The sequence below is a fragment of the Simochromis diagramma genome, unplaced genomic scaffold (assembly GCF_900408965.1).
Source record: "Simochromis diagramma unplaced genomic scaffold, fSimDia1.1 OVJJ01000511.1, whole genome shotgun sequence".
Classification (NCBI taxonomy): Eukaryota; Metazoa; Chordata; class Actinopteri; order Cichliformes; family Cichlidae; genus Simochromis; species Simochromis diagramma.
In genome coordinates, this window is record NW_024387327.1 from 295,314 (window position 1) to 319,477 (window position 24,164).

The window sequence follows — 24,164 nt, forward strand, 5'->3', positions numbered from 1 at the left end:
GCACCCAAAGCGCTTTACAGTTCCACTATTCACTCACTCTCACATTCACACACTGGTGGAGGCAGCTGCAGGTGTAGCCACAGCTGCCCTGGGGCAGACTGACAGAAGCTGCCATATCGCGCCATCAGCCCCTCTGACCATCACCAGTAGGCTGTAGGGTAAAGTGTCTTGCCCAAGGACACAACAACCAGGACAGAGAGAGCTGGGGGATCGAACCGGCAACCTTCTGGTTGAGCTTCCCAACCCCCTGAACTATGGTTGCCCCACAGCAATGCAGCACAGCAGCATGTCCTGTACTGTCCTATAATGTGAGACATGTGGACAACGAAGTGTTGGTATGGATGTGTGTGACGTTTGCAGATGTGTGTAGTCATCTCCAGCAAACGCTGAAGTTCAGCACCGCTGCGTCTCTTTAATCCCACACAGATGTGGAGACAGATGCAGGCTGCTGTTGCTGTGTTACTGCACAGCCCTCATTCTTGGAAAATTGAATGTGATTTCTTCTTCTTTCTTTTTTCCTTCCATGTTTATCCCCTGAGCTGCACGACTCTGCCAAGCCACTCTCTCTCTTTCTGTTTCCGTCTCGTCTTTGTGCGTCTATGTCCCTCGACCCTCGCGGAGATCCAGGGGCCGGCTGTGCAGCTGGGGATCAGGACTATCGTTCTGATTGCGTTGAATGGAGCCTGACATTGTTTCCTTCTTTTTAAGGCTCGCCTGGGGAACAGTGCAAGAAGCATTCAAATGCTTTACGTCAGATTCAAATTCAAGAAAATGCTCATGGCCCTCACAAGGAGGCGGAGTCCGACACGCAGTAAAAACAGGATCAGCGTTAAACCCTGAGAAACGACTGGACTCAGAATCCAGTCGGTGCTTTCTGCAGGCAAACAAAACAAGTTTTAACTAAATGCACGTAAACATGTGCATGTGCCTGCATCGTAATAATTCCCTGTAAAGTCATTTCCAGCACAGAAATCTCTGCAGTGACTCAGTACGTGCTTTATTTTTACAAATTTCCAAATTCAGTGGAATTTGGCTCAAGCCAGATAACACACACCAATGAGTTAAACTGCAGGAATGTCTTAAAGACATAAAGACCTGGATGGCCGCTAACTTTCTGCTCCTTAATTCAGATCAAACTGAGGTTATTGTACTCGGCCCTGAAAATCTTAGAATTATGGTATCTAAGCAGATTCTTACTCTGGGTGGCATTACCTTGGCCTCCAGTAACACTGTGAGGAACCTTGGAGTCATTTTTGACCAGGACATGTCCTTCAACGCACATATTAAACAAATATGTAAGACTGCTTTCTTCCATATGCGCAACATCTCTAAAGTTAGAAATATCCTGTCTCAGAGTGACGCTGAAAAACGAGTTCATGCATTTATTACTTCCAGGCTGGACGACTGTAATCCATTATTATCAGGATGTCCAAAAAACTCACTGAAAAGCCTTCAGCTAATCCAAAATGCTGCAGCAAGAGTCCTGACAGGGACTAGAAAGAGAGAGCAGATTTCTCCTGTTTTGGCTTCCTGTTAAATCCAGAATTCAAAATCCTGCTCCTCACATACAAGGTCTTAAATAATCAGGCCCCATCTTATCTTAATGACCTTGTAGTACCATATCACCCTATTAGAGCACTTCGCTCTGCAGGCCTACTTGTTGTTCCTAGAGTATTTAAAAGTAGAATGGGAGGCAGAGCCTTCAGTTTTCAGGCCCCTCTTCTGTGGAACCAGCTTCCAGTTTGGATTCAGGAGACAGACACTATCTCTACTTTTAAGATTAGGCTTCAAACTTTCCTTTTTGCTAAAGCATATAGTTAGGGCTGGACCAGGTGACCCTCAATCCTCCCTTAGTTATGCTGCAATAGACGTAGGCTGCTGGGGGATTCCCATGATGCACTGGGTGTTTCTACACCTCTCTGCATTGAATCATATCTGTTATTAACCTCTGTCTCTCTTCCACAGCATGTGTTTATCCTGTCTTCCTTCTCTCACCCCAACCAATCACAGCAGATGGCCCCGCCCCTCCCTGAGCCTGGTTCTGCCGGAGGTTTCTTCCTGTTAAAAGGGAGTTTTTCCTTCCCACTGTCGCCAAAGTCCTTGCTCATAGGGGGTCATATGATTGTTGGGTTTTTCTCTGTATCTACTCTACAATATAAAGCACCTTGAGGTGACTGTTGTTGTGATTTGGCGCTGAATAAATAAAACTGAATTGAAAATTAAATTGAATGTATTTATAAAATATATAAAATTCCAACATTTGTTTATCAGTTTTAATCTCTCAGTCAGAACATGCTATATCATGTTTAGGTGGAATCTAGCGAGCTAACTTCCTGCTAACTTCTAACTTAAACTGAATAAATCCTGTTTTCATGGATGTTAAACTGATTTGTTCACTAATTTAGGTTTTAATAAGCTCACGTTCAAACAGGACAGAATGTTGCATTTACAAAACAGTGACTATTCCATTACAGAAGATTCCAGAGAAAACTGGAAAAGGTTCACTGCTTCTTGTGCGCTGCTTGAAAGTGTTGACCCTGAACTACATCTACCATGATGCATTTCGATTGTGTGAACCCCACTGCCCCCGGTGCGGCGGGTGAGAGGGAGAACATCTAGTTCGACGCGATGTACCGCCGGATCTGTTATTTAAATACAGACGTGTATCCATGGAAACGTCCGAATCTCCGCTGAAGCCATTTCAACGACCACCAAAAAGCTAAAACGCCAAACGATTAAAGAGCAGCTAAATAGATTCCGCCGAAAAATGGAGACGCCAAGCACGGCTCCCACGTGCAGGACGTGCCCACTGAGTGTGGAAAGCCCACAGATTCTGAAAATCCAGATTTCGTCACTGTCCAACTGAAATTTGCTGAACCAAAAGCAAACGAGAGCAAAACTTCATGTTTGAAAAACAGAATTCCCTCTCAGTGCGGCTGTTGCTTCCATCACGATCGCACTTCCTGCACAGCTCTGTCCCTCAGTGTGCTTCCAAAATCTGTTTTCTGCCTTCTTCACTTGCTTATTACGCACCAGGCTGCTTTCTTTTCTGACAGGAAGGCCTCATTTCCAAAGAAATGTCCGAAGGGCAAAAACACCGAGCTGTGTCTCTAATAAAACCTCTGTACCTTTGTGAAAAAACGCTTTTATGACTACAGTTCAAAGAACAACACAAACATGGGCAGTGTGGGCGCTGTTCTTCTGTAACTTTATACGTTTATTTCTTCCAGAGTCGAGCTGACAGATTTCTTTCTTTGTCACAGCAGTTTTTTTGAACATGTAGACAAACAGTTAAATATAACAAAGGAGGGTTTCACTGGTCCATTCCAGATCAAAGTGATTTGTGATTTTTATCTGTGAAATGTGCTATATAAATAAATTTTACTTACTTACTTACTTACAAAGTGGGCTGTGGGCCGTCATAGATAGTTTGTAGAGTTAGAGCTCGGCTCAAAGAGAGAGCAGCACTGATGCTCTTAGTTTGAAACTCAGTGAACATGTTTTCACTTATTCACTGAAAATGATCAGAAGCCGCTGTCAGAGGGAAACGCATCAAACTGTCCTGCGGAGTGGGCTACGTGACCCACTGGATACCCCAGTACACCCAGTGGACCACCTGCTGGATCCAGCTGCATAAAGGGGTCTTGGTTTGACCTCCCACACATCATAGCTGGTCTCACTACCATCTTGTAAATCTTTCCTTTCACTCTTTCTAACAGCCGTCTTCGTCCACTTCACCCTGGCTCCGCCCTCGTCTTGTGTGCGGTCAATGCTTTTAGATACCAGCGGTGTTTAAGCTCGCTACCGCTCTTCCACCAGCCTCCCTGTCATTCTCGCACACACACACACACACACACACACACACACACACACACACACACACACACACACACACACACACACGTATGATGATGGTGTGATTACAGGCAGAAAGACTGAGGTTAACTCCTCACAGGCTCTTCATTGCAGCAGCGAGTGGTGTAGTGTGTTTGTGTCCCGTAGCCGTTCATGTCTGAAGCAGAAGACGTTGGAGAGCACGTGTGTGGCAGCGATGCACGTGTGTGTGTTTGTGTGTCTGACTCGAAGAGCTTGTGTTGATTGTGTGTGTTAGCTGCTCGCACAGAGTGTAGAGGGACAGATAGGTTTGTGTTTGGGGTTTGCTGGCTGGTCGCCTTGATGTAAATGCTGACAGAGCTGTGTGTGTTTGAAGACTGTGTCCATGCTGCCTGTTTTCCGTACAGGAAGCAGTGAAGCTTTTGTGTGTTATGGCTCGCAGTCCTCCTGGAACAGCCACTGTTTTTCTGTGCTCACTCTATCACATGTGAAAACACACAGTCTCATACGTGCACCACGTCCAAACCAAACCGCAGCTACCTTTTTATATCCAAGCAGCTCTCCGCCACAGATGGAAAGTATGTGAGCCATCCTCCTGTCTCTGTGTGGATCCAAACACTGTCTGGATGGACGTGGAGCGACGCTCAGACCTATGCTGCTCGTGGCATTAGCCAACTTGATAATTATGGACTTTTTCTGTGCAGTGAATATTGAGAAACTAAATCCAAGAGTTAAGTCTGGCGGCCTTTTCACTGTGGAGCTGGAAGCTCAAATCCTCCGCTTGGTTTGAAAAAATGTGTGGATGGAAAGAATGAAAGAGGAGTGTGTTCACCTCCTCCAGCAGCTGCTCTGTAGGTGTCTTCAGGCAGGAACTTCTTCACTATGTTAAAAACAGCTTCATGCACTCTTTTGCTGTTAAGCACATCTTTATTCTTCTGATGCAGAGCGGCTCAGCATAGAGCACTGGTGCTGTGCTGGGCCATGATATTTCCATCAGCTCCAGTGGTAACATTGAGCTTGTCTCTATGATGGTTTAGTCAGTGCGTGCTGGTCTTCTCCATAATCACAAGTACTTGGGTCAGTATCAAAAAGCCTTTGGTTCTGGTAGATCAGGGTTAACAGGTTAGGTTAAAGCTGATGTTGGAAGCAGCACTACGGTTTGTGCGATCGTGTTTTCACTGCGTGTCAGGCTGTAGGCTGGATTCCAGGTTAAGAGGTTGGGTGGAAAGTATCACCAGTATTCTAATTCCCTTTTTATAATACAGTGTAATATAATGCTACACAGACTCGGGTATGTTGGTGGTTACCACTGTGGGCTTAGGGGCAGGAAGAAGGGGAACAGGAGCAGGGGTGACTGTGTGGTCTTTGGGTTGCTGTTGTGGCGAGGACCGCAGTCAGGATCAGACCCATCAGCTGATCTCCACCAGGCTGGGATTCGAGCTCTACTATCGTCGCATTAACATCAGGGTCAGGGTCGTCACCTCACAGGGTTTAAAACAGTTCACTTATTAATAGTCATTTCTAATAATTGCTCTCAGCTCAGGTCTGCGCTGGCAGACAGGGGTGGGGCTCATCGCTTACGGCGAGCGACGGGAAGTCAACAGCCCTCGGTGGGGGTCCAGGTGACCCCGAGCAATGCAGAGACAAACTGCAGGCGAGCATTAACTTTCTCTCTTTTACTCATCTCGGCTGGAGTCGGACTAAACAGCAAGCAAGTCGGGACTTTTACAGTGAAAATAAGAAAAAAAGCGTCATAGGAAAAATAATTTCAGTTATCAATGTTTTCATATTATTTGGATCACATATTTAGTGAACAACAAGTTTGGAGGAAACAGGCAAGACCGCCATCTGGCCTAATGCATTTCTTTAGGTGTCATCATGCTCCAGTGACAGTGCAGCTATTATCCCTCACTGGTCTGTTTAAAGCGTCCAGATGAGCTGTTACAAGTTCTTTTACAGACAAAAGCAGAAATGAAGGAAACCTCTGCTCTGGCTTCCTCCCGTACTTTAAAGACATCTGTAAATCAGTCAGGTTAGACTGGTTACCGTGGGTGTGGGTGAAGTGGGCAGGATCATCCTAATCCTGTATGAATATTAGGGGTGGGGGAAGAAATCGATACTGTGTAGTATCGTGATATTTTGTTTGCTAATAATGTATCGATGCAGGGACAGCAGAAATTGATATTTTGTTACAAAAAAAGTTTTTGTGCTCTGACTTCAGAGCACGTTGATCCTTTTTCTGAGCAAGAATCCTGACATTCCTTCACTGTCCAAATGTGTTTAACTGTTTTTTTGGCAGCAATAAACATGACAGTTTACTTATTTTAATTTAAGACATGTTTTATTTTAATGAAGTTTAAAACTTTTTTATTTAATGTAAAATTATATTTTGTTTTAATTTACTTTCAAATTCTTCAGTTGCTGAATGGGCTGCATAGTTTTCATATTGCATAGTTCAGAATAGCTATAATTGTACCAGATGGTTGCATTCAGTTAAGTTGGACTAGACTGTAATACAAACCGTTCAGTTTGTCAACAATAAAACTGAAATGAGAGAAAGACTGAGTGCGAGACTTTGATATTAGATAAAATGAATATTGATAAAGTTTACCTTTATGTACAGAATCTGAATATTGCAAAATATTTTAAAGAATTGCAATAATATCGTATCGTGGGATGTATGGTGATTCCCACCTCTAATGAATATGTCTGAAAAGTCTATACTTTAAACTAAAGCACTTTAAGTGTTCATGATCTCTGGGTTTGCCCGATTATCTTCTATAATATCACATTTCTACATTTCAATGAGTCTCACATTTTCCTAACAAAACAGAAAGAAATGGGGGCTCAAGACTTTTGCATGGTCCTGGGTCACTGGGATAGTGCGGTGAAGCGGGGCCTGGGGCCTGTCGGTGAACTTGTTGGAACTGGACCCGCTCTGGTAGATTCAGCTGAGTCAGATTCGGTGTCTGCTTTGTTAATTATACGATTAGCTGCAGGAATCTGTAGAAGCCTCATTTCTGTGTTTGTATGTGCCTGAGCACGTTTTTCACTTGGTCAGTATTGCTTGCCTTTCCCCGTCTTGTACTTGTGTGCGTGTGTGTGTGTGTGCGTGTGTGTGTGTGTGTGTGTGTGTTCTTTGTACAGTCTCAAAAAGAGACAGAAAGTAATCAGGGGGAAAAACCCACTCTGCTGTGGTCATGGCGTCTTCACCCTTTGCCTGTTTTTCTCACATGTTGAGGAGGTTGTCCTTGGTTCCTAGTTGTTGTTTCTGGCTGGAATCATTTCAGCTGAGGACCGAAGTGGAAAGTTTTATTGTACGTTTAGCTTGGGTGTCACAGTGTACATGTAGAAGCAACGTTTTTAAACACTGTAACGCAATAGGAGCTAAAATGATCTGTTTTTGGAGTCCTGGCTGTCAGCACAGCTGTGGACACTCAGGGTGGCCTCACCTGTGGAACCGTCACTCTGACCGTGTGATACTTTACACTGTGCTTTAGTCCAGCATTATTCTGTGATGTTGTTAATACTTGGGTTGCAGTCACGTGGTTCTGATGACGTGCGGAGGCAGCGCGATTTTTGAGTGGAGGGCGGAAGTAAACATGGAGGACACTGTGGAGAGTCAGGAGAGCAGCTATTGTGCAACTTTAGACCCCGTTTCTCGGGAGAGATATAAACAGATAGTTAAAAAATATATCGGACGTGATCCGTATTCTTTGAAAATGTCCGAATACACCACAGAAGTAAAGGATTTGCCTACTATCGACGCTGTGGATATCACCAACTACTTGGTCCTCCAGACTTCTTACTACACTAGGCAGCAAATGAAAGCTTTCAAGAGTCTGGAGGCGTACAATTTTTTTGTCAGCGGGTGGGTCCACAACCTTGGAACAAAACGTCTCCGTGATGGATACAGTTTGGTGTTTGCAAGGGTGAGTGTTTGTTCTTATATTGCTTTATCTTAAACACGCTAACAGTTAGCGTTAGCGGCTTTAACGTCAACAAACATGCCAAATCCTTAGGACTTCGTTAGAGTGACAGTTGTTTGTTTCAAGGTAAACCATTCTCAGAGGTCTAACGAGACACCTCTGAAGACTTGGGTAATTGCAAGCTTAATTAAGCTTCATTCTTTTATCTCGTTTGAGAACTGATTCCGATCTGGGTTTTCGTTCGTAGCCGAGATTGACCGTCGGAGCCCAGTCCTCCGACTCTTCGTCATCCAAAGCACTTGGGCAGCCTATAGTCCCAATCAAGTCAATATTAGACTACTAACTTAAAAGCACTAAGTAAACGAGAATTTAACGACAACATAATGCTAATAAGTTCGTTTGCAAACATAACATTACCTCTGACGAAGTGGTCGCTGCAGACACGGGCATTGGCAGACTCTGCTCCTCCCGACTGTAAACGTAAATTTAAAATCCATTTTTTCCTATGTTTTTCGGTTAGAATTTTCCATTTTTCTCCTCTTCGTTGGGCTATTTTTGGTACCCTAAAATACCGTTTATCAGTTTCTCGGGTCGACCTAGAGCATTACAGACAAGGCTTTGCGTACGGTGTTGTACACGATTTTGTACTGTCCCGTTTGTGGTTTGCCGTCCGTACGTGCCATGAAGGTTTTACACGAGTTTGTGTGTTTGTGTGTGTGCGTGTGTGTCCATGCGTGTGGGTGTGTGCGTGTCTGTGTGCGTGTGTGTGTCTGTGTGTGTGTGTGGATGTGATGGCCGTCTTCCTTCTGTGAAGTAACATTTCTGTTTTCCAAAAAAGCAGCTGACACGTTGTTTGTTAAAGTTTCATATTCACGGTTCAGACGCTGTTTATTTAACTGATGGATGTTAGGCTACGTCACTCTGCAGGTCTTGATGCTCAATTCCAACTTTTTGATCAAATCCGACAAATTTTTTTTGTCTGCTCGTTCACACTACAAATAAAATGTGACAGCAGACGCGCTCTAGTGTGAAAATATCGTTCACACTGCAGGCGAAAGCGCATCAAATCCAACTTCTTTGACCCTGTGCGAAACATATCCGATCATGGTATGACAGTGTGAACGGCACAAATCCGAAATACTAAACCTTTGTATGTGGTGCTGAATCCGATACATATCTGATGTTTTAGAAAGCGACTACTGTTTGAGAAGACATCGCGAACCATCCCGTGTAGATGTCAGTGAAACTGTTGGGAAGACAACGCTGGAGAAACATGAACATTTTATTTGTTCTGTATAATCTGCAGATTCTGACAGAACTAGAAGCAGCGCTCCTCTAAAACAGCAATAAGCATCATTATTAGGCCAAATGTAAATAACACAATAACTTTATAACTTAAAGCAAAATTGGGAAATGTAAAGTCCGAAGTCTTTACATTAAGGCCATCAGTCAAACATACTGTTTGCTCTGGGTCTAAACGGAGCGCGTTGTGTGACGTCTTCTTTTGCGTGTTTGCTGTCGCATTTTATTTGTAGTGTGAACGAGCAGACAAAAAAGCAGACGGATTTGATCAAAAAATCTGAACTGAGCATTAAGACCTGCAGAGTGAACACAGCCTCATGTCGCCTTGAATGCAAGAACTACACCACATAGAACCGAAAGTCTCTAAGCGGGCTGGGGTAGCTAACCCTGTGGATCGTCCGGAGCAGACAGGCCTTTGTTTTCTTTACTTTCTTCAGGTTTGTTTCCTTCACACAGTTGTGTAATACTGACACTGTCACAGTGTCACATCACTGTCACTTCACAAGCTTCTGTGTGGTTTTCCTGTTCAGTCTAAAAATAATGTTTTTTCAAGGAGCTGCATAAGAAAGGTCGTGGAGGGTTGCACCAGTGAGGTATAGTGGTGCTTCACCTTCACCTTGATGTTTCTCGGATTGTTTTGTGTGCAGTTTTGCTTTTTTAAACAGTGCATTGTGTTTTGCGTCCTGATTGGCTGTAGACCCTCGTCAATCACTCTCCTCCATGCTGTGTCTCCTGTACAGTACAGGATCTGTTCAGCGTGTCAAATTTACATCAATCTTTGATCACCAGCAGCGTGACTCTGAAGTTTTCTCCCCAACAAACACAACAATGTCGACCAAACGTCGTCACCTGCGGGTGCCTTTGGTTTCATTCTATAACACTGGGCTTATTTTTCTACGAAGGTTTGACCTTTGTGAGTTTAAACAAGAGAGAAACGTGTGAAAATGTTCATGCCTGTCTGAGAAAAGTGCATAAAGTGTGTAGTGAGGAGTTTTACAGCCTGTAAACATCTATATAATAATTGAAAAAAGATGTGGATTTCATCTATCGCAGATTATTTTTAGACGGTAACTCCAGCGATAAATGAGGGACCGCTGTCCTGGCTGACTGACATTATTAGCTTTGTATTTTTCATTGTTCTTAATAATTCTGGACACTTTCTGTGAGTGGACCTGCTGATAACTTCTACAGTCAAACTGCAGCAAACAGTTGGACCGTGTGCAGTGAACTTACTGTGATTGCAGTTAGTCTGAGATTATGTGGCAGGTGGCACCACTGGGCAGTCGCCGTGGGTTTGAAAGTTGTCGCCCCGAGGTTATGAGTGTCGCCTGCTCAGGCTACATCTAGGGCTGGGCCATATCATACCATTCATGGTAATACCGGTATAATGTTGGGCAACGATAAGAAAATGAAATATCGTGATAGAATACGGGTAAAACGCGCATGTGCAGTGCCTTTGTTTTCATACACACATGGTGGAAGAAGCACGGTGGCAACAGAGAACGAGAAGGTCGAAAGTGGATCGTTGAATGAAACGATGAAGCAGAACTGGTTTGTAAAATTGCTGCAGCTTCAGTGGTGTGGAACTGGTTTAGCTTTCGTCCCTCAAACACACAACAAAGCACTCTTTTTGGTAGAGCATGCTAGCGGGCCGTCGTTATTACCCTGTTGTTTGGAAAATATGGCACACTTAAAATCAATCCTTTGATTTTTCTGAAAGTCGACATAGCCCCTTATAATTAGAGCTGGGCGATATAAGATTTTTTCATATCACGATATGTTTTTTTCATTTCAGGCGATAATGATATATGTCACGATATAAGCCAAATAACTATATTTGTAAGATTTAAATGTGCTGTTGCTCACAAGTGAAATGTGAAATAATCAGCAGCTTGTTTTTATTTAAATATTTATTTCCCATAATAAGTTCAACAGGGTAGATGTACTTAAGGAACATGAGACTTTTTAAGATAAATAAAGGCAAATATTGCAAACTACACAAAAGGCAGCCGCTAAAGCGTTTAAGTTTCAAAATAGAACAAACGAAACAGACTACTAAATTGTCAATTCCACTTAGAAACAAAATATTAATTCTAAAAATAAATCTTAGTTTGTTTTACAGAAGAACAGACAAAACTGACTAACTTTTGTCAATATCAAATAAACTGAGAACTAAAAGGAAATTCTCAATCTCTCCTTGTTGTATAGCTTAGCTTTTCAAACCGTTTTAACAGTTACTTTAGTCTGACAAAAGCCGAATGACAAATTAGCGCTTCCAGTCAGAGACTGAGGCTACGTCCACACGTACACGGGTATTTTTGAAAACGGAGATTTTCCGTTTTCGTTTTAAAAAATAATCCCGTCCACACATAAAGGCAGAAATGAAGGAAAACGCTGCTATGAACATGCCAAAGCAGCAGGTGGCGCTAGATTCCTAACCGTGCAGAAATGTTGGCCAATCAGAAGTCTAGAAGCCTCGGTGGGAAAAAGTAAACAAAGCTGGGGCATAGAAGCAGAACCGAGTCGTATGTGTGGAGGGACAGTAACTGTGTGTATATGTAAGCATTTAAACACTGCAGAGAGTACAATTAACAGTAACAGTATTGTAGAAATTCATTTCACCGAAACAATAACGTGGCGCACAGTGTGACGTCAAAAAATGCGCACACCTTTGACGCTGCGTTTTCTCAGTTTTTCTCGTCCACACGTAAATGCAAAAACTGAGTTTTCAAAAATATCCACCCTGGCCGGAGTTTTTAAAAATCTTCGTTTTCAGTGACCAAAAACGCCGTTTACGTGTGGACGAAAGGTGCAAACGCATAGAAAAATCTGCGTTTTCAAAAATACCCGGGTACGTGTGGACGTAGCCGGAGCATGCACCAGTTTATTGTATTTCCAGACTTGCTTTCGGCACAATTTACAGTGAACGCTACTCTGTTTTTTGTCAGACTTGAAATAGCCGAAATACCTTCACACTACGGAACTTCTATGGCTCTTCCGTTCGACAATCTCTCCGGCATTGGAACCATCATCATCTGTTTTCTCTTCGGTAACCTTCGGTCACGCTCGGTTGATTTTTCTAGTCGGCACACTCATTTCCTCCATTACCCGGGCAGCACGGCGGCTGGCTGCTTCCCAAACAAATACACATGTGCGGCTTGGCACTTGTGCTGTACGTAACAAGTCACGTGACGTGACGCTGCGGTTGTGATTGGTTCGGCTCTGCGCTACTTAATTTGGATTGGCTGTTCTTTTTTTTTTTTTTTTTAAAGAGGACAAGAGCGGCGAGGTCTATCGCAATAGTTTAATTTTTCTATCGAGAAAAAGTTATATCGCAATACATATCGTTATCGTTCTATCGCCCAGCTCTACTTATAATCCCGTGTGCCTTATGTATGAACTCTGGTTGTGTTTACTGACCTCGAAACAATTTTATGTACACGACACTCGAAAATCTGTCAGATGTTTCAGTACGACTTTGCTAAGCTACGAAGCCGCACCGCTTGATGGATTGTCGGAGCATTACGGCTATCGTGGGCGGAGCCTCGCGGAGTGATACGTACTGTGCTTCAACATAATATTACCGTATTGTGTGTGTTTAACCTCTGTTTAAGATTTGTGGATATTATACATGGTTATGCTGAGGATATGTCGGCCAATTTCCACTGGAAATGCCTTTTGGTTAAACTGTCAGCGAGGAATTTGCACTGTTACATTTTTATATAACTTTAATGCAGATAAAAAACAGCTGCTTGTTTAAGTGAAAATACATTGATGGTTTTTTTTATTTCACTAATAAAGTTGTGGAGTTGTAAAGTGTTTTATCTCGTGTCAATTATATCATCAGTTATATCGTTATCGCAAATTTTCAAACGTATATCGTGATAAATATTTTTGGTCATATCGCCCTGCTCTAGCTACGTCCACACTGGCCCGGATAAATTTGAAAACGGCGTTTTTGTCTGAGAACGCTCCGTGTCCACACTAGCGTTTTCAGTCGTTTTCACAGAGTTGTGTGTCCACATTGCAACAGCCGGAAACGTTTACGTTCCAGTCCTGTGCAAAAGCGAGTGAGAATTAAAGAATTTGAAGAAAAGCTATCTGGTCATTTACAAAGTGATATTAATCCTTTTTAGGGTCAAAATTGAGAGCAATCAAAACAACCGCTGTATAATGCCCTCCACTATCTTTGTTTAATTGGTCACATGACTGCATCACATGACTAAAATGCGTCATCGTTTTAGAAAGTCTGCGTTTTAGAAAGTCTGCGTTTTCGAGTCTCCACACTGCGACAGCAGCTCCGTTCTGAAATGTGTGCATTTTCGAGAGCGTTTTCAAAACACTGCGTTTTTCCTTGAGGAAAACGGCGTCTCAGTGTGGACGGGAGGCCAAAACGGAGGGAAAACAATGCGTTTTCAAACGAAAACACATTAGTGTGGACGTAGCCTCAGTGTCTTGGCAACTAGTTAGTCGCTGCAGCTGCTTTCAGTCGATCTCTGACTGCAAAAAAATAAAATCAATCTAATTCTGATTTTCAAAGGTCAAACATGAGCAGTCCAAATCCTTTCTTCCTGTTGTGGAGCAGTCTGCCCAGGCAGGTTTGCTGACCTCCTTCTTTGCTCTTCTTCCTCCCAGCAGCAGTTTAACCCAGCAGCTCAGTGACGTTGCATTAAGTGCCTGAGGTGTTGGCTCTGTGTTTGCAGCATAGCGAGTGCTGTGAATCTCCCTGACAGCTCTGCAGTGTGACCCCTGCAGCATCACTGTAGGAGTTTTTGAACAGTGCTATGTTGGTAAATCTAAAACCGTTCAGCTCTGCATCAGCAGGCTGTCACAGTCAGCAGCCGGCCTTCAGATTGCAGTGCCTGGATGTACACTGAGGTGGCTCTGTCCTCCATGCAGGGGGGGTTACCGCATGCGTGAGTGAAAACTGTGACTTGGGACAAACTTTTCTGTCCTCATTCAAACTGTGTCGACACAGATTCTAGTTAAGAAAGGGCCTGCTGGAATATTTCAGACTTGATATGACAGCTAGCTAAAACAGCAACAGATGCTGCGCTTGTGCCGATGGTCACCAGTGGAGAAATGACACTGTGGCACTGAGGAAATACTGTGTTTGCTGTGTCAGCAGCCATATTGGATGTAGAGGAAATAATACCCTGACACATGAACAGGGTTTCCTGCAGTGCAGGTGTCGGCTTACTTCCAGGAATCTTGATATTTTGCAACAGCAGTTAGAAAATCAGAAAGTAAATCCATGTGTGTCATTTTAATCCAGGGGCAAAATGATTTTTCATCCATGTTTATGTGATGTTTAAAAAAAACTTTGAATGTTTCCAGTTTCCTTCTGTCTGATTGGATGTGCCCTCTGGCAGCGCGTACCCATCTGAATAACGATTTAAGGAAAAAAATGGCACGCAGCCGATTTAACCCTGGGGCGTGTGTGCTCGTCTGTGCGCTCGTCTGCGCTGCTCTAAATACGTGCGTTGGGGGTTTCTACCAGCCCAGCTTCTCACTTTCAAACACGTCACACGCACACTGGTGTTTTTATAGCTACGAGGATGCTCGCTGACACCCCCGAGTCCCTAAACCCAAAGCAGGGATTATTCTTGGTTGGACACCAACAGCTGCACGCGCCACACGTCAGCTGTCATTGTGTTTGGCTTCTTTGAAGTGTGTAGTGTGGTGTCTTTGTGGAGGGCATGCCAGCATTGACATGGAGCCACTGTCTAATGACACATCTTAGGTCCTTGCAGGTCCCTGTGATTCATAAAGGCCTAAGCCTAATGAAGTCTAACCTCCACAGCTGGACTAGTTCAAACTTGCACTCTTTCCAAAATAGCGTTAGAGTCTGTGTGTCAGGGACTTTCTGAGGAACGGCACACGAAGGTCTGTGGAAATGAGCCGTCGACCTGCACAATGTGTTTATTAGCTTTGCTCTTATTTTCTTGGAATACTTTTATCCCGTTCTTTTTGTGAGGAATTTATAAGTCATGCATTTCACTGCATGAAATGATTAGATGTGGAGGGAACATTTGTGTAGCTGCTAGAAGAGCCAGCTCGCTTTTTCCTCTGGTTTCACATTTTTGTGTTGTGCGTCTGTCCCTTTGTCACAATGTCTCGGAACTGCTCCGACTGCTTGGACGAACAGGAGGCTTGATGATGTTTTTGAATTATGAAGTGATTGTCAAACATCAATATCAAAAAGCAGTAACAGTGAGAGGAGGAGGCAGACGCAGGACATCAGCGAGCTGCTTACACATGTTGTACACATGTACACAGAAATCCTTCAGCTAGTGGCTGTCGCCCTGACAGTGGCAGCTTTCCTTATAAATGACTTTAAACGTTTTTCCTCCTTCACACACATTTAAACGTGAACAGCAGAGAGATTTCTACACTCAGCACAGTGTCAAAGTACGCTCCAAGATTAATGTAATCAGTTTAGTATTCAAACAGTCTCTGAGAGCATTAGCAGCCTGGCAGCTGCTGGGTCTGAGCCGACCTCTGGCATTTCAAATCTGTCTGCTGTGATTCTGTGTGTTATGCTTGTATTTGTAGCTCAGTGTGTGTTTGACATCCTTCAACAAAGTCCGATCAGCTTTACTGATGTATCCTAACCATGAGACGGTCACCCCAGCTACCACAACACTCCTGAACCTGCAGCACATCTCTAATAACAGCGTTGTTGTTTTGAACGTGACTCACTAATGGGTCACGTACAAACATGCTGCATCACCAGAATCCAGTGGGCGGAGCCTCAGTCCTGAGGATGTTTGAGGAAGACTGGAGGAAGAAGTCCTGCATTAGGAGTGTTTCAGTTCCTCTCTGCTCTGTTTTCATAACATCAAACTATTAAGTCCTCTTAAAGTAATAAGGTTTATAATAAAGTCCTATTATGACTGAAGTAGTAACGCCATTGTTTCCAGAGAGCCTAAAGCCTCTGCCCATGTTTCATAAGACTTTTTAATGGGGCCCGTTTGGCAGCCGGGAATAACCAATCAGGAGAGGCAGAGCTTTAATATTACAAGCATATTAGCGATCCCTTCACGGCCATCGGTTGGTAACACAGTGTTGTTTAACCTTTGCCTCTGCACCTGTCAGGGTTTTGAAGTCCCCAACAGAAAACTGTCAGGTACATGTTCTGCTTTGTGCTGGTGGGAGTAGAACAAGATATTTATACGACTGATTTTCAGGTGGTTACGTCTTTATGGGAAGTCTCAGCGTGAGGTCCACGTACGTCAGGGAGGTCGTCATGAGAAACGGGATGTAACAGACGAATCACAGTGAGGGCAGGAACGCCAACATATACTTTACATCTGTGGAAGAGAATCTGTGGATGAATTTGGAAAAACACCAAAAAAGGTCTCAGGATCTGTTCATCTGCCAAACATGGTGGAGACGATGTTGGTGGGAATGGACTGGTGTTTGACGATGCAATGGAAATGTGACATGTATGAAAACTATTCAAGCCAAAGAATAAATAAATGAGTAAACAGAATGATGAGTGGAAAAACCCACAAACTATTGAAGTCAGCTGGAGCAACGGCAGAGCATCACAAAGAAGGAGTCTTTAGAGACGTCCATGTTCCAGACTTGTTCAACCACGAGCTGTTTTGAAACACTGTTATTGGCTAATGCTTTCTAATGCTTTCCAATTGCAACACAGCAGGATGGGGAACTGTTTTAAATGACACATCAGTTTTTAATTCCTGAAAGATATGAATGCCAAGTGATACGGCACAAACATGGGTGTGCAGCTGAGGTTACCACTTTAAGGAAGAGCACACGAAAGCCAAAGGTCATCCAGACTGAACTGTTTCATTTGTTGAACCCTTTAAACAGTCCCACACCAGTGTACTGTACTCACTCCCATGGGTTTACACCATGGATTATCTACAATGTCATATAGCTTTAAAAAAAACTGGGTAACACTTCCCATTAGATCGCTGCATGACTGAATGCTGGTTCACTCACTGTTGAGTGACTCTTATGCTGGCAGAGTAACAGTACAGGGGGATGACTTGGCCTCAGCCTTTGTTATATCCCCATGTTGTGAGACTGACCGAGTTACTCCCCTCTGTCAGTCTCTCACATGCTCCCATTCTTCTCAGCACACAGACTAAAGTGTCTTTGTGTTCAGAACAGCTTGACTACACGCTGAAGTTTTAACACTCGGTGCTTGCTGTAGGATATTATAGACATGCTTTTCATCAAAACATCCTTCTCATCCGGAGAGAAGTGTTTAAATCTAGGATAAAAGTTGTCTCGACTTCCGAGCGACTCGCTGTGACTGTTGTGCTCCAAAAACAACCCTGTGATTGTTTCGTTCCTTTGGAGGTTACTGACCTGCAGATTAGATGGAAGTTGCCGACTCGTCTGCGAGCGCTCGATAAGTAAAGTAGACGACCAGAATCTGCTGGTGACCGGAGCAGCTGTGAGCAGGTGTTTGGTGTACTTTGGTAAATGGCCTGCATTTGTATAGCGCTTTACTTAGTCCCTAAGGACCCCAAAGCGCTTTACACAACCAGTCATCCACCCATTCACACACACATCCACACACTGGTGATGGCAGCTACGTTGTAGCCACCCTGGGGCACACTGACAGAGGCGAGGCTGCCGGACACTGGCGCCACCGGGCCCTCTGACCACCGCCAGTAGGCAAACATGGGGTTAGTATCTTGCCCAAGGATATTTGGCATGCAGCCAGGAGGCAGCCTGGGATCGAACCACCGACCTTCTGATTAGTGGCTGACCTGCTCTGCCACCTGAGCTACAGCCACCACCAGACCTCTTTTCAGTCAGTTTCACCTAGAAACTGCGAGCAGCTTGCCACAGTCAATACTTGACAACCGGTTAGGCAACACACATGTTTACTAGTGACCAGTGGTAACTATTTGCTGGCTAACTGGTCTCTAGGTCGATGTGACTGGTGGAGTCATGTAACACTGCTGATGGGGAAACATTGTTGAGCGTTAGTAAAGGGCTCCTCCTCATTCATAGCGTACAGTTAGCATTACATGTCATCATCGATGAGGACGTGGACATCAGAGTTAACTTACCCTACGGCAGTGGGAGGGGATTAACCTCTTTACATTTACCTGGTCACCAGCAACCCATCTGGGGTGAGCAGCAGGTTTAGCTCAGCATAACCAAATGTAACAGCTGACATGATTGTATGAGCCTGAGATTAATGAGGTTAATAAACAAGCTGGAACGTTCCACATGTGACAAACACTAAACTATAGACGGCTGATTTTAAACTTCCTGTTTATTCATGTTTATGAGCTGTTTTGTTAGTAACTGTGCCAACAGCACTAAAATAAGACACGCTCCACATGTAAGCTTCCCAGGGAACAGTTGCTGGGTTGAATGCCGCTGATGTGCCCGTGAGCACTGTGTTGCTCTTTGTTCGCTCCAACAACAGCCTCCTTGTTGCTTCAGCTTTCAGCTACTGATCACATGAGAGCTGCTAATGATCTTATACAAGTACGATCGCAGCGTTGGTTTGTTCGGTGAAGTGTTGACGTTTTTATACATTTGTCCACTCAGTTTGTGGAGACACACACACACACACACACACACACACACACACACACACACACACACATCCATCCATGTGACAGGTGAGCAGTGTGAATCTGAGAACACACACGTGGTTTCACACGTTGTGTTTGTGTGTGAGGCCTGATCACAGCATGACTGGGTCTGAGGAGCCGCAGTGATGCTGTGGCTGGTTCAGCAGGTACACACAGAGGCTCACAGGGTGAAGATGGAGGCCAGCGCGTGGACGGAGCCTGCAGCAGGGTCTTCAAATGTTGGGGCCTGTCAGTTATTTTTAGGTCACACACAGGCTACACTCAGCACGGTAGACGCACACACTAGCGCCACCTGCTGACAACATATCAGGTGTGTAGACAGCCACTGTGTGTGTGTGTGTTATCGCATGTAGCGGAGCTGGTCGGGCTCTCTAAGCCAAAGGTCTTCTCTGTAGTGACACTGCTCTCCTCTGCACCACATTCAGGCTGTAAGCAGGTCCCACACACCAACAGCCAGCTGTGACAGGACCAGCGTGCTTTCAACAACATGTGAGTCTCTGTCCATCTGAGGGAAGTCTGCTCTTGTACTTGATGCCTTTTCTGTCTGTGTCTGCAGGCTGATTGGATCATCACTGTGTGCTGCGCTCCAGCTGGACTGAGCTGTTAGCAGACCAAAGGTAACTGGCCTGAAAGCACGTGAGCCCTTTGAATCACGGACACATGCATGTGCTGACTGGTTTGAATGGTTCACTTCACACAGCTGTTGAGAAAAGTGATTTAGAAAATGATTTCTAGAAAAAATAAAAACAAATAGAAGAGCTGCTGTAACAGGCTGCAGGCACATGGTCCAACCGTCCTCTGCAGCCATCAGCGTCACATCAGCAGAGACAGACTCCCCTCTGCCTGCTGCCTCTGTAGAGTGCTGCTCCACACATTTACACCAGCTCCAGTTCAGATCCTGTTTCATCAGGAAGGATAAAAAACTGTGCAGCCCCTCGTGAGTGAGGGAGCAGCCAAAGTCGTCCTCTCTGTTTCTGTCACATGTCCAAAAGTCTTTGAACTGCAGTCTCATAGTTGATCTTAAAATTTGTGTTAAGGGTAAGTGGGTGGCGCCCAACTGATGGTGCAAAGTTCTGTCGTGGTTTCCAAAATAAAAAAGGGAACAGCAGTCCCACACCTGCTTTGAGTACTCCAGGAGAGTAGACTCCACTGTGAGCTCTGTGGACAACTGAACAGCTCTGTAGTGAGTGGCTCCAGCCTTCACCCACAGCCAGTTCTGAGTGCTGGTGGTAGGGCTGTGCGATATGACCAAAATCTCATATAAGGTATAAGACATCTATCGTCCGATAACGATATAAATCACAAAAATGTAACATTTTCTGTAAATTCTGTGAATCTCGGGCAGCTGGACTTGCGTGAAGTGTTTCCAGCTGCGCGTCATGTAGCTGGAGTCGAGTGTTTTAACCGATGCATGAAACGATACATTTTTAGACATAAGTTGTAACGGCCGCCGTTTTCTTTGTATTTATTACACGGCATGCTGCGGGGAAAAGCCTGTTCTAACGTTGGAGTCTTTATTTTTATTTTTTAGCACCTGACGGCTCTTTTTTACTTCTCATCTGTAAATAATCTGCATCTTTCACGTGATTCAGTTTATTTTGAAAAGTCTCACCAGGATCTTGAGCTTTATTCTGAAAGCAGACATGCGATGGTTTTACCGTCATTGTTGCATAAAAACAAACGCTTGTCCGTCCGTAGTGTGGTTATATAAAATATAAGAGAAAGAGAGAACTTTAAGAACTTAATAATAACTACAGTGACCATCAAAACGATGAAAAAATATTGCTGTAAACAGTTTATTTTGCGACACCACGAAACAAACGATAGCGTGAAATGAAACGATAGACGTTTTTATATCGTCATCCGATATATATCATTATATCGAACAGCCCTAGTTGGTGGTATAAATCTGTGAACTCCTCCTAGAGCATGAGCCACGTGTGTGTGTGTGTGTGTGTGTGTGTGTGTGTGTGTGGTTTAGGAGCCCTGAGATCACACAGCGTGCTCATTATGAGGCTGCTGCTCTGATATCTTTAGTTTCACACAAGTCCAAATGAACCCACTGCTGCACACACATGTGTACCACACTGGTGACATATCAAAGTGTCGTATGACCCACACACAGTGTGTGGTTGTGAGGGAGTGGTTTGTGTCAAAATACGCCGATGGCGTGATATGGCAGCCTCGCTTCTGTCAGTCTGCCCCAGGGCAGCTGTGGCTACAACCGTAGCTTACCTCCACCAGTGAGTGAATGCGAGAGAGAATGAATAGTGGCATTGTAAAGCGCTTTGGGTGCCTTGAAAAGCGCTATATACTGTAAATCCAATCCATTATTATTATTATTACTCAGGGCAGTGAGTGTCCACTTACTCAGTCGTACAGTAGAATCAACTTCCTGCTGCCTCCTGTTTGTTTCTATGGGAGCAAAAATAGATCTCATTTGTTCTTTGTGTGCGTGCACGTGCGTGTGTGTGTGTGTGTGTGTGCAGTATCATGTTACATGGCTGCAGCTGAGCCCTTTTGCTGGGTCTTGAGGTTCGGACACTCACCATCATTTCCACCACATACATGCGCACACGTGTCCGTTTGCCTGTCTCTGTTTCTGTGACACAGGGTTTGTCCTCCAGCGCGACACCTGCAGACACAGTGGCCACTGTGTAACATGTGGTAGAGTCTCTGGCTGTGATACGCAGTGTAAGCCAGCAGAAAGGCTGCAGCAGCACAGCACTCGCTCTCTCCACCTCCCACTCTTTCTCCGGATTCATCTCATCTCCCTTCCTTGAGAAACAGAAGCAGGTGTCGATACGAAGCAGGGAAACAGAAAGGAAATGATGTAATGCCTGCTGTGGGTCTCAGGGGAAGTGATATCATTGTGCTGGATCAGCAGGCGCCCCCCCCCCGCTCGTCCTCTGCTTCCTCTGCCTCCCACCATCCTTCTTCCTGTGTGATATGAGCTAAACCTGTGCTGTGCAGAAATTACACTCTGGAAACTGTATTTACGTGAAATCTGCTGATGTAATCTGCTGTTGCTTTTGTACGTTGCTAAGAGAATCAAACAATGTGTGTTATATTATTAGTGACCTTTTTACAAAGCACAGGAAGTACAGGATGGCCTTTTTGGTCTTTCGGGGTAATTTCCTGCATCCTGTTTGAGCTGGTGATGATGTAACAAAGTTAAAGATGGCTGAATGAGGCGAATGACATCGGTGACGGACCATCCCCCTGATGGACGGTTGGCCTTTCCTGCTGAAACTGAAATAAAAAAGTAATTTCATTGTTTAAAAAAACCCTACATACTAGTCATTTGGTTTAACCTACAAATACACCCTGATCAAAGCTGCTCACACCAGCTGTTTTATTGTTTCTAACATTTGTAACTCAGTTTGTATTTATTCAGGTCATAGTCCGGTTGAGATGAGAGACTGTCCAAGAGGCGAGCAGAGGTTAAAGTAGGAAACTGGGGAGCCACTGGTGTAGAGGTGAACGTATTCGCTTGTTCGATTGCAGCTGGAGACACAGATTCTCTTCTGGGGTTGTGTCAGAAACCCCTCAGCCTCATCCAGATAGCAGCTGGTGTCGTCTGAATAGCAACGAAAACGTCTTATCTAATAATATTAGCTGGATCGATGGAAAAACGACGTCTGTGTCTGTGGGTGGACGTGGCCATCGACGACATCCCCACACCAGCAGCATGGACGGGATGAGTCCATGCTGGTCTTACTGGACAAATGTCACAGCAGAAATTCAGACGCATCACACCAGGAAACATTTTCAATCTTCTGTTGTCCAGTTTTGGTGAGTCTGTGAATTTTTAGCTGTGAGTGTGGTGTGGACGTCTGCGCATTCAGAGAGGCTCTTCTTCATACTGTGGTCGTACTGAGTGTTAAAGTTACTTCCTTTTAGCTCAGACCTGTCTACCAAGTCTCCTCTGCCCTGTGGTGCTAACGAGGGACCTGCTGTTCACTGTAAACCCCACAGGTGCTTGAGTGGGGAAATCTCAGACCATCTGACACCAACAACGATGCCTGAGCTGCTGCCGTTTGTTGATTAGATATTTGTTTACATGTTGTCATGGTAGAGAGTTTTAAAATGACCTCCGAGCTGTGAGGGAGTTTTTGAAAGGAGAGCGAGGCTAATAATCATCATGTCGCCTCACCGCACTGCTGAGTGAACTAATGACTCTGAGTGTGCTTCCTGTGCTGTTAGCAGAGCTGCAGACGACTCTGGCACCATCACAACGATGCACATAGAACCAGAGTAAACAGAAAGCATCCTTCCCCACACTCTGGGGTAAACGTGTGTGGATCACAGGAAGCCTGGCTCGCATCAGTCTGACTCACAGCTGTGCCCGATGCCTCGTATTTAACCTTCACTGTAGTAAATGATGCTAACTCACAGCTGAAGCATGGCTGGTTTCCATGTTAGACAAACTGGGAGACTCCCAGTATACACGTCTGTCATATGAAGCCAGCATTGTGGGAGAGCCTCACTACAGAATCAGCGTTAGACTCTGACACACACACACACACACACACACACACAGTGTAAAATCATTCACACTGATCTCATCGTCAGCACGATCCTCTTTGGCAGAAATGTTAGAGGCAAAGTTAAGAGAGGAAGTGAGGAAGACATGACTCGAACAAATCTGCTCAAAGATCCTGGATTTGAATTCCACGATAGCAGAGACGGAAGCATCACCTCTGTTTGCTTTGAATCAGCTTTGACTCTAGACTTTAGTAATACCATTTGTATTTGTCCATGATCAAACCCATCAAACTGGAAGCTCTTGTATAGGGTGAACTATTTAAGCTACCCTAGCCCAGGGGCTCTCAAACGGTTAGGGGCCAGGGACCCCTTACTGGGGATAAAGACTTTCCCAGGACCACCCGCCCCGCTGATAAAACTCTTCAATCATCGTTCTGATGGAAGCCAAACTCGAGGTAACTGTTTCTAATTTTAGCTGGTTTGGTTTTTGCATTGCTTGATTAAAATATTTGTCCAGTGTCCTAATTGGCTCAACCCTGGATGATGCACAAGCTATGACTCGCGGACCGCTGGAGGTCCGGGGACCGCAGTTTCAGATGTGCATTTTCTCTTGACCGACCCGGCCCTGACTGAAATATCTCAAGAAAAAGTGAACTGTGCTTGTAAGTGTGGTAATTAGACAGCGCTGTGCGTTTGAAGCTGTTGAGGGAGCCTTTTAGTGTGAGTGCACCATCAGCAAGCACCACAGAGGAACGAGTCCCACCCGGATTTACTCACTGCTGCTTTTCTCTGGACCTGATTTATAGCTTCGCTTCACAGAAACCCAACAAACCCAACAAGCAGGCCTAAAAATACCATGTGAGTGTGTGCGTGTGTGTGTGTGTGTGTTTGATGTCCTGATATAGAGCCGTGGGAACCAGCCACATTGAATGCACTGGAGCTGGAGGGGTCTGTAAAGGCTTTTCTGTTGTTGCTCTGTTATGGCAGCAGACCAGTTGTTGCGCTGCCACAGTTGGAA

At 44.6% G+C, this 24,164-nt stretch overlaps 1 protein-coding gene across 4 annotated transcripts in view; it reads left to right on the top strand.

The window, feature by feature from the left end:
• Positions 1-24,164, top strand: part of raph1a (Ras association (RalGDS/AF-6) and pleckstrin homology domains 1a) — a 76,340-nt gene that overhangs the window by 16,400 nt on the left and 35,776 nt on the right. For 2 of the 4 annotated variants that reach the window (XM_040006272.1, XM_040006275.1), the window contains one exon: positions 19,215-19,275. The exons of 1 other annotated variant lie outside the window; for it this stretch is intronic. The gene's annotated coding sequence lies outside the window, so the exon portion shown is untranslated. Of the gene's footprint in view, positions 1-17,763; positions 19,276-24,164 lie in introns of those variants that run through there. One more of the 4 variants, XM_040006273.1, reaches the window with a different exon arrangement.